This window comes from Haemaphysalis longicornis, unplaced genomic scaffold, assembly GCF_048455015.1.
Source record: "Haemaphysalis longicornis isolate Haplotype H1 unplaced genomic scaffold, Haemaphysalis longicornis Haplotype H1 scaffold_1, whole genome shotgun sequence".
In the NCBI taxonomy this organism is placed as follows: Eukaryota; Metazoa; Arthropoda; class Arachnida; order Ixodida; family Ixodidae; genus Haemaphysalis; species Haemaphysalis longicornis.
In genome coordinates this window covers 54,409,275-54,421,335 of record NW_027526203.1, presented here as the reverse complement: position 1 = coordinate 54,421,335, position 12,061 = coordinate 54,409,275, and positions in this window count along the sequence as shown.

Here is a 12,061-nt window from a genome sequence, read left to right as displayed (position 1 = left end):
GGGGAAGGAACGGATTTCGAAGGCACTGGACAGCAGTTGTTGGAAGTAATGAAAATGCTGTTTGTACTACAGGGGACTTAAATAGGCCGACGATGATGACAAATCTACACGCACTAATGGTGACCGGCACGCGTTTTTTCCGCCGTGCCAGATTAAAAATATTACCGCCTTTGTTGCTTGCCAGTGGTATTGCACTCTTGTCCATTAAGAAACCCGTTCACTCACATTGTGAACTTCTGGCGTGGAAATAAATAAGGACAACAATTTGTTTCTCTCAATTTTTTCACTATCAGCAATTACGCATAAATTTGTGCCACTTCGTCTCAGTTATCATTGTATGTTAGGATGTTTTTGCACGGATTGGATATTTATAGCGATTTGCAATACTTTCAAAATGAAAAGTCCATCTTGAGGACTTCGTAAGCGTACGCGCGATCAACTACATTTTTAGTTACTAATAGCAATGAATTTTGTCGAACTGGTCCATTGTGACCTAGGATTTCTGCAGTGCCTTCCTAAGGAACTTCGGAATGGCTGAATGGTTTAGGAATACCCAAGATATTTTCGGACGCACGAAAAAATATATTTTGGCAACTTTGAGATGCGTTTCCGTTTGCCTTTTTGGCGGCCGTCCACTGCAGTATTAGGTCTTTAAAAGGACGCACTGTGGTGGCTTACGCATTGCTTTCCTCCTAGGTACACGAGGCGTCGATAGTGACTGCGACCACCGAGAGCTTTGTTTATACCTAGGCAAAGCACAGAACGTTCTGTGCGTATAATACTACCTTGTGCACAGCACTTCAGATGTCAGCAGGACTAAACGCATTCGTATCCCTCCGATGCGGCGTGCTTTCTTTATCATTTAAACAGAACTATGGTGGTCAGATTTATTTACAATTTCCCTAAAAAAGCGCTAATATTCCTTCGCTTTTTCCTGCACACATGAAAACTTCCCTCGCAAAAGTTTCCATTTGAACAGTTCTCTTTCTACGCTCTAAATGAGAACGCCCCCCCGCCCCGTGTCCCCAGCCCGTGACCAGCCGATCCAACGACGACGCTTGAGCAGACGACGACGACGACGTGTCCCCAGCCCTGTGGTCCAACGTGGTAGCAAGCTCTCACCGGTTCGTCATTCCTTTCTGGTCGTCGCTGCTGCAGGCCGTAGCTCACCAAACCCATCCCTTACATCCGTGGTGGCAAGAGCTTCACTGTATATTCTCATCACATCGTTCACCTTCACCAAGCTCATCATGCTACTGTGGCCTCGATCGGGGCGGTCGCCTTCGAGGAAAGGGGTATGTTGCGCCATCCAAGACGATGGAGACAGCAGCCGCATGTAGCGTCACCAACAAGCATATGCGACGACGACGAAGCTGGGTGGGGCACGCTGCCTGGCTTGCATTTTGCGCATTGCTCACCATCCTCACCGCGTTGCAGCTTCGACCAGGCCGGTCGCCCTCGTCCGGGGGGTAATGTCACGGCACACCAAGGTGGCCAATGCCCCATACTACCATCGCTCATCACCGAAGACGACGAGGACGACGAAGAAGTGGCTGGGCCCCGGCGCGCGCTGTAATGGCCGCATTGTAAATTCTGTGAATAGATTGTTCCTCATCCTTCAACCATCGTTCGAGTCATTGGCTCTGCCGCCACGTTACAATATGCATACATTTCAGATATGGATAGCTGTCTATTTTAAATTGAACAGAAAATGACCAACGTACAAGGAATAACTACTATAACGATAACACTACGCTCAAAGTGGCATTTTCACATATTCATCTTTATCAACAACATGGGTAATAAGACGGTTTTAGGGGCAACTGCGTCACTAATAAATAGACTTGTGCGTCTACCGCGGCAGTGAGAGATATTATACAACAGTGAGCATCAACTATGCTGTCTTATCAGATAAAACAAGGTAACTCAAAGGCGGAAGTACCCATTGCGCTTGCCAACCATGTTTACGCATAACTGTTTGGGAAATGCAGTTTGCTATTAAATTGTAGGGAAAGGCCTCAAAACAAGCCATACACGGTTGTATTATCACAAGCCTACAACAGTGCAGTTCAAGAGCTTAGGGAAAGAACGCTCGAGCCAATATTAACGATAAAACATTTCGACACAAGGTCACATGTGGCAGTATGCCACAAATTAAAACAGGAATATTAAAGATAGTACAGTTTCCTGACACCAGACGTAAGTGTAACATCAACCGATTTCTAGCCAAAACAGACTTTATGAGCGTCCTGAAAAGGCCTTTGACTTAAGGTACGTTACTTGCCCAAACAATTTGTAGTTGTTTAAAATAATTGGTCCCAAGAAATCTCATAAGCCAGCGTGAATGTTATCTAATTTGCAAGCCAGGAGCTGGGATCATTTTACACTTATTAAAATTTTAACAAGTAGACTAATTATATACGCGTCATCAATTCAAGCGGGAACAAGTCAGACATCCTGAAGAACCAAACAAGCCAGCATTGAATCATACAAGTGACCAGTTTTACAAAGCAGACTTGAAAGCATTTTTTCCAACCTCAACATTTTCCCTTAGGGAAAATTCACAGTTGCCTGCTATGAAAACCCTACCGTCTTGCTGTCAGTGAAATTGTGACCAAATCCCTGCTTCTGCCAAGCAAGAAATGCAACTTTGTTCAAAGGAGAAAACTTGTTCAAGCCAAATACACGCATTTTACATTCTTCTAGGCATGGGTGTCAGCTCACATACAGTACTAAAATATATCAATGAAGGCGAAAGCCATCTGCCTAAATACGCACTGTTACTTTTGCAGCCGCAGCAGCACTGCCATGAAAAAAATCTCACGAGCTACACTTGAATAATGAGGACGTTAAAATTCGCTGCCAATAACTACATTAACACTCACTATAGATTCAAAGGCAGCCTGCGCATTGTGCCACTGATAAAAAATCGTAAAGCAAAGCACGACTTCAGTGTTCAGTTGAGATGCAACTTGCATTTGCCAGTAACTCAAACCTCTTCATGAGACCTGACCCCTTCATGCCTTTCCAGAGATACTTTAACATCTACCAATAATTTAAAATCCCATGTAGAGCTGGCCACTTCATGTATTTAAACAGACTCGTGACACCAGGCCACTGTCAAATTTCTCATGCTGTCCAAGAACTCCCTGCAAAATTCCGAAAAACTCTCCAAAGGCACATATTTATCAGAACATGATGACACCATGTAAAAGATGACATGCGGCGAAGAGGTTGACCACACCCTGAAGTGACAATGCAGGCGGCGAATCCGTGATGTGTTTCTTGTGGACAATATTGATGCCGCCATTCCCTTCTCTCAGAATAACCGGCCCTCGAGAAGACTTAGGCCCAAATTTCAAAACCTTCCTTACCTTACTAAGGTCGCCTTAGAACTCGTAAGGATGCCTTAGTTCAATTTAGGAACGTTCCCTACTGAGGCGTCCTTACGAAACGCTCCCTTGATGCCTCCTTACTGCAAGGTCGCTCGCGGTCTACCTTGATGCGACCTTACCCTGCTCTTTCAACTGGACGCACACTTCTCCGCAGCACTTTGCACACGCCTCGTAGGCCGCACGGAACGCTGGGAGCTTCATCCGGCCCCGGCGGTGCTGCGGTGCGGGAGGAAAGCGACGGCTATGGCGTCCGAGTTTATCGAGTCGTACGACAGCTGGGCGGACTTTGCCCGGTTTTGCCTGCGGGTGGACGACTTCATGTGCGGCGACGCGTACAGATATCCGTCGCTCACGATGAGGCAGCCGCGAGACCGCCTCAACCCGATGGAGCTGTACAGCGACGAGGAGTTTTCATTCCGCTACCGTTTCTCCAAGGCAGCAGTGATGAAAATGCTGGAGGGACTCTGCCTGCGCGAGAACTCGGACAGAAGAGGAGCCCCACTTCCGCCGCTGCTGAAGCTACTGATAGCGCTGCGCTTTACAGATCTCGGGCCATGCAGACGGTGATCGGCGACCTCGTCATTGTTTCTCAGCCCACTGTCAGCAATGTGCTCTGGGAAGTAACGCAGGCGGTGTGTTTACGCCTGTTCCCAAAGTACGTGCAGCTGCCCAACGCAACGGAGGGGAGATCGCTAATGACGCGATTTTATCAGATTGGGAGGTTTCCCGGCGTCACAGGGTGTATCGACTGCACGCACGTACAGATAATCAGCCCGGGCGGAGACTGCGCCGACGTTTACCGCAACCGAAAGGGAGTCTTCTCGATTAATGTACAGGTGAGTGTTTTGCATTTACTTTGTAGGTTTACGTTTTCGTAACCTTTGATTTGCCTTAAAGAATGCAAGTGTGTGTGTGTGTGGGGGGGGGGGGGGGGCGCTAACCATACATGACGTATGGTTAGCGCCTGTGGCGTCGGTCGGCTATCTTCATCATTGGGCGGTGAGAGCGATCTCGCCTGCGCCTTGTTCACGGCAGTGAAGATAGCGTTCTGATTACCAAAGGAAACTAGTTGTGGCGTCCTTGCAGGAACCGCTTAGCAGACAGCGGTCGCACGACCTGATCGTCGCCCGCATTTGAACGACTCTTGCTCATTTCGCCGCTCTCCACCGCGATAACGCGTTGACCCGCTGGTGGTCGACGCTCCCGCGATGTTATTAAAAACTTCGGCGGCTCTACGTGATTAACGGAAGAACGTTTTGCCCTCGCCTCGTCGCATACAGCGCGTTCTTCGACAAGCGCCAACCACAAAATATTTGGAGGCTCGTGAGCACTGTACCATTTAGGTTGCTGTCGACACAGTATATTCGTAAAAAGAAGACTCACCCAGTTGAGCGTATAACCATTAAGGTATGAAAAGAGGATGTGGTCTGTGGCCTCAGCCTTGATGTACGTACCTCAAGTTATTCTGATTTTTGGCAGCGAATAATGTAGGTGCTACAGTTGTACAGCAACTATCCTGTGTGACTTGGAGAAAATAATCTGTTAAACCCAAATCGCAAACCGTGTCCATCAATATCTGTACCTAACTTATCTTGCACTAAAGTAGGTAAAGGTGCTTGCTCTGCAGATTTTTGGCGTGATGCTGCATGCCGTGGTGAGCTTCAAATTACTGTTTACTGCCTGTTCAGCTTGTATATTTTTGTGAACAGCCTTTCTGAACAAGATATCTCATTACCAAAAATTGTTTTTACAGGCAGTCACTGGCCCTGAGCTACAATTCTTGGACGTGGTAGCCAGCTGGCCTGCGTCGGTACATGACAGCAGGATTTTCGAGAACAGCCGTGTCATGGCTATGTACGAGGCGAGCAGTGTACCTGGTGTGCTGCTCGGGGACCAGGGGTACCCTTGCCTGCCCTTCCTCATGACACCACTGAGGGTCCCCAGGACAAGCGCAGAAAAGAGGCAAGCACGTGTGCATTTGCACTGGTTGTTTGGAATGAACACTTGTATTTGGTTTGAACATAAACATCAGATTAGGCATAGTCAGTATTTTGGGGTGAGATGTCATTAGGTGATGTGTATAGTAATGATTTTTGAACTACCATGAAAAAGAGGACTCGTGTGCGTCATCCGACAATCCAAGATTGAAAGCTGGTTTTTATTTTTCCATTGCATCGCTGCTAAATTGAAACAACAGTGATACCACATAGCACTGTACAATGCTCAAGAAGAATGTGTTTGCATGTCAAGACGTATAATGAAAAAAGTAGTGAATTTTGTTAGCACACTTGCCATTTGTAGCAGTTGCAGTCGTGGTCGTGTTTGCACGAGTTACCAAAATTACGCAAACTTCACTCTTCGCGACCTCATTTTCATGAAACGGTGCCGGACGACTAACAATCTTTTTAGTTAGCTAGAGTAGGCACAAGACAACCATACGTCATTCAAGCCATCTTGGGACTTTCTCTTTCAAGGGCTTTCAAAGCGACCATCTGCCAGGTGGTACACACGACGGACAGAATGGCTTCTGCTACGCTAAAGCATGTTTTCTGTTTGGAATGACATAAGGAATAGCGCATCCCATTGCGCATGTGCAGTGGGGTCACAGTACCAGTAACATTAGCGCACTGTACGCTACCTGCTATGCTAAGGCCCTCTAATGTTTCTGTGTTGAAATATTATATGGTAATTATGGTGCTATTAGGGCTATACTGACATTCGTAAACAGAGCACTGAGCTGCTTAAAGGGGCCATGATGGCAAAATAAAAGTTTGTTTCAGTCAAATGGCTGCTATGTCCTGATAAGTCGTGCCAATTTTGACGGGAACTTTAAGAAACTAATCTAGAGTATAAGGAAAACAGATTAGATAGTGGCGACTTGCAAGTTGCTTTTTGCCATGTCTTAAGGACTTGTTTAAGGGATGGGCTGCTGCTGACCAAAGCTTGTGCCAGTTCTTGTTGCATTCCTTGCAACCAAAGCTTTTTGTGTTTAATGTGCTTACAATTCACTGCTGCATGCAGGTACAACAAAAGTCAAATTCGAACAAGAAACTCAGTGGAGCGAGCGTTTGGGGTTTGGAAGAGGCGCTTCGCGTGCCTGAAGACCAAGCGCCAGACCGAGACGGATCGCTCTGCAGCAATAATAACTGCGTGTGCTGCACTACACAATGTCGCGCATGCCCTGCGTGAGCCCTGCCCAGACGGTCAGGGTGCCGAGCCCGAGGACTCAGATTCTGGAACAGCTGGCCATGATACTCAGCTTGGATCGCGCGTGCGAAGGCACCTTATCCAACGGTGCTTCTCCAATGTTCAAGGTAATAGCTCTATTTCGATGTGGGGGGGGGGGGGGGGGGGGGCGGGCGGGTGCAGTACTTCACTTGCCACAAATATTAACTGTGTACTGTTACTAAACTCATACCAAACTGTACTGTTTTCTTTACCAAAGTTTCTATGCGGGCTACAGCAACGCTTACAATGTTCAGTCCAACTTTTTTTAGTGCAATTCATAGGTTTTTTATAAGCACTGTGTACAGATGCAGACAAATTATTTTTAGCACTTTTTGCATACCTTGCATATTAACACATTTTCATTGAGCTAGCTTATAAGATGGCTAGGATGCTTTATCGTTCAGATGCTTCGAAAGCAGTCTTGCTTTAAGCCGTTGAGTTTTAAGCTTAGCCTTCAGTAGGCGCACCTGCATATCGTGGATTACCTCACGCTTTGCAAGCTCGTCGGCGTGGTTTTCTTTAAGTTGCTTCATTTTGAGCGCATGCTGTTTATGTAGTGCAAGTGCTTTTTGTTTTTGCACTTGACTTTTTTCTTCGTGTTCGTCCCGTAAAGCCTGAAGCCTGGCGTCCAGCTCCACGGCAAGGGTTTGCCCCAGTAGGCCATTCCGAGTCCCTGGGGGTTGGCTGGCGGTGCGTGGAGCTGCAGCTGCCCCGTCGTCAGCCTGTCTGTGCTGTACTTGTGCTCCATGGCTGTTGTCATGGACAACTGCATGCAGATCACTGTTGCCCTCTGGAGTGTATGGTGGGCTTCCAGGCAGGTCCTCCAGCACTGCAAAATCACTGTGGCTGAGCTCCAGAGTCTCGTCTGGGTCGGCCTCGGCGTCATGGTCTGCACAGGAAAAGAAACATCCCATAGTTCACTTGATCAAGATAAATAAAATGATTATGTTGTACCCCGTGTCAACCGTGTCATTGTGAATGATTAAACAATGCAGTTCGGCCAAAGTTCACGAAATACAACATGTTGCCCCACCAAAAAGGTGTGACAACGTGGTGCCCTGTGGAGGTAAAAAAATTGTGTGACACTGATATACAAGTACTGAAACATGCTGAAATAGTTATAGCAATGTTTATTGGTGGATAAAGCTTACAGAAGAACTGAAGCTTACAGACAAATGCAAACTGATATACAAGTATTGAAACATACTGAAATAGTTATAGCAATGTTTATTGGTGGATGAAGCTTACAGACAAATGCAAAATATGTGAATCAGGATAATCCTTGACACGTTTTTCCAAACATGAATCTGGGAGTTAGGCAGATGACACATTTCTCTTCTAGAGGCAACAGTTACCTGGTTACAATAATTAAAATAATTTATGAAACTAAGTTCATTCGCTATGATAACCAGCGATGCTCTGATCACGAAATGCGCGCTTACGCAAAATTTTACGAGCGCGAAAAAAAATCACCATCGTTGCTTGCGCAATCGTCTTCCCGGACCATGTTGTCAATTATCGCATCGACGGTAACGGGCCGGCCGGGCGCGGGCTGGCCGAGACGGTTGCTGTCATACGGGTTGCTCGGCCTCTCCAGCAAATGAGGTATGATGGCCTCCACTTGGCCGCTGCTCTCGTCTGCGGGAGTACGTCGTGGTCCACCGACTGAAACGATTCGGTTTGAAACATCCGCTCCTTTGATTTATAGAAAAGGCAGACTTACCTGTCCCCATGGCTCCTCGAACTTCTGCTGCCTTGGCCGTCTTCCATTTCTGCTTAAGGTTATCCCACAACTTGCGGAGTTGTTTCACAGTACGCGGGCGCACGTTTGGCATGCTGTTGAATTCTTCGCCAAGCCGCTCACATGCTTTAGATTTCGCATGCAGCGACACGGCGTTACTCTTCTTACACTCTACAAAGTTTTTGTATTTGCGCACCAGCTCTTGAAGAAGTTCTTTTTCCTCTTCAGTATAATGTACTTTCCCGGGCATGGTTATATTGGCGCTACGCTCGAAGAAAACGGTGGCTCGCACGTTTCAACGCAAAACCACAAAACCAACGTGAGACTGTTGCCAGACCAGATTTGGCTTACCACCAATTGTAGTAACTGACCGGTACAACTTGTTTAAAAAACTGCGCAGTAAAGAAAAATGAAATATATATCCCCGTATAAATGTAAAATACGAGAAATTCCATGCCTATCAGGGGTAATAAAGGCATATTTTAATAACAAATTGCGCTTACCCTCGCACCCATGTGCACGAATGGCTTCCTTGACGGGAGTAAGGGCGCCCTTTGGTAAGGAAGGTTGAGGGAGGCTCTAAAAATGAGGATCGGGCTGCAAGGTCGCCTCACTGTAAGAGAGCATGAAGGGCTACTTCAGTAAGGTGAGGAAATGGGGTAAGGTAAGGAAGGTTTTAAAATTCGGGCCTTACTGCTCACCTTATGTACCTTTAAGGAAACAAGAAAATTTTGTTTCGTGGTTGCTTTAAATGAGTGAGTTGCTTAGGCTCTTTCATAACACAGTAATTGATTTAAAATCAGTGATTTCTTGGGTTTTTTTTCTGGGAGTGCTGCTAAAGGTGAAAGTGTGCTAAACAATATCAGAACAGACAATCAATGAAATTGCTGTGATTCTGGAAAGTATCCCACTTTGCTGCCTCGGTATCCTGAATATAAGGTTTTTATCCTTGAGAGGTTTAGTTTATTAATCAAATAGTAATATTATTTGAAATGTTATTACATTATTATTATAATAATTATTCGGCATTATATTTTACACACGTCAAAGCAAAAATGTTCTCTGTAATGTATAATGTGCTCCCTAGAATGCTGTAGTGAGGCTGTCCTAATATACCTTACAGCTAAACGATGTTTCTATCACAAAGAAATAAATGGCCAGTCATAGGAAATCATAAATATCGCACTGTGGCAGAAATTTTTATGGAGTTATTTCCACCTAAAATGTTTCCCTCTCGATATGTATTACCTCCATGGTGGAGTAGTGGTATGAGCCAGAAGTTGAGCTGAGTAATGCTGAACTAGGCTGTTGCACAATTTTCTTATAAATCACAACTATAGCCCATTTTATTGCGGACGTCACTTTTTGTGTTCTAAACAATTCGTTTCAAAACCAATTACCCCTTATTTAGCCACCTATCAAATCCAATGTAAGCACTACTCATGCTACACCTGTAGTTGGGAGTATTATTGGTACTACGGAAGTATTAAAAGCGGGAAATATAAATCTTCAGTTGCCACCCTATTGTTGCAGCAGCAACCACGTTGGGCGTGTCTGTGGTGCTGGCATATCACAGCAACAACTCTCAAGGTGTCAAAGCTAAGCATTAACAAAACCTAAATACAAAATAGAGGTCTTTTTTACCACTGTTCGAGCATCTGTAGTAGGCGGAATGGCCAATATTGCTGTTCACGATAACTTCCAAACAGTGAGATTTTATTAGAATGAACACTCCCAACATTGAGTCCCGCAAAAACAAAATGCCAGCTTACCCAACCAAAATTAAGATCTGGGTGTTTCTGCCAGGCCCGTCTCAAAGTGCACTTCCAGGAAAGTTTTGCCAACGTGTTCCGAAAAGCTCCTACTGTCACCTTGAACCACAGGCCAAGTTGTCACTAAAAAGAAGTTTCAAACCATTATTTATAAAGCAACTACCTAAAACCGCACCACGATAGACCCAAAAATGGCAGTGCGTACTTACTTGTAGAATTCAATGATTTCATCCCGTGCAAGAACTTAAATGTTCTGCCTTGTGATCATACAATTCCAAGAAGGGGTGCAAATACAATTAAAATGGCCATATGCATTCCTTGTTCCGTTGTTTTAAGTCTATGTTCACCTGATGCCTAGAAAATAAACAGTGCAAAAATATTAGGGAATAAATTTATGCCTTGCTTTACCCAGAGAGCACGACAAAATATTGAACAATGTCTGATTCGTTCCAAAAACTTGAATGTTTTTTTACACCGCAAGACCTGGTAATCTTTTCTTGCTAAACATTTTGAGATATAAAAATATTTTAACATACTTTACGCTCACCTGTCGTTGGTCTATGCGAACTGGTGAATATCTGCACAATTTGCACTACTCAAAAGATACTGTTTTGTGGCTTATAAGCTCGACAGGGCATTCATAATCCGCCACACTCCCTCCGACGACCCTTCAGCATGCCGAAGATGTCTTCAGCCATAGTGAATGCCACAGCCATGACTTCGCAGATTCATGTAAGGAATGGAAAAAAAATTGTTTTCATTTCTATTTTGCAGAGGAACAAAAACATTCAGCCATACACTGTTTCTGAACAGGTCAAAGAGGATTAATACAGAATGTAGCAATCTGCTTTCAAGGAAGAACAGAAATGGATTAATGTTTGGTGCACATCGTGATGCAACAACTTTGCACCTAAGCATTTTGAAAATTATTCAGACTCTCGATGGAGCTGCCACTGACATTGATAGAATAATATTGCAGGAATTAATTATTTTTAAACTTACTTTGGGATGTTAGAACTTCTAATAGTCAACACGTGAGCCTTAATTATGCTGAGGTCTCAGGTTCCCACTGACATTGACAGCATAGAAGCGGCACCACACTTTCTGCGTGTTTCCACCGGCTTTCCCCTCCACAAAAGGAAGGTTTTGTTACTACGCTACTGCTCAGACAACCACTTTCCCTTGCATTTCACTACACGTCACTTAGCCAACTAAAATTGACTAGTGTAAATGAAACATTTGAATTCATCGAAGGCATTGGAAGAAATATGGAACTACACACATACCACAGATAAACATAAGCCACAGATAAACGCCTTGGACGCACATCAACATTAGGCGGAATAGCGTGATAGCACAGTACATTTATGGTTCTCAGCAAACCAAACACAACGCAATTAACACGAAAGTTTGAAAATAATGATAAGTCTAAAGACAGACGCTCTGACAAACGAGTTGTTCAGTGCATGCGCGCGAGACTAACCCGACTAACCCGACTAACCCGAGACTAACCCTAGAAAATTCAGTACCGCTGACTGGTACAGCAACCGTCAATATACAACTAAGCAACACCACACCGTAAGGGGACATGAAGACTCGAGAAATGCGCGCAGCAGCAACTTTCTAAATAGCACTAGGCAACGTACGCAGTCAGAAATGTCAAGCCGACTCCGACCCACAATCATAACGGCAGCAAACATTTCTCGAACACAAACAGCAGGCAGCGGAGCGGTATGTTTATCAAACACACGGATGAACAAGTCAATGAACAACAGCCGTTACCAGTACATAAATAAGCAGTAACCTTTTTTGAGCCTCCTGGCAAAGCGACATTTAGTCGAACAATCAATACAGCCCGAGGATATGAATAAATCCGCAGTTTCACGCGAAAACCCATGGAGGAAAAAAAAGCTTAGGAGAGGCCC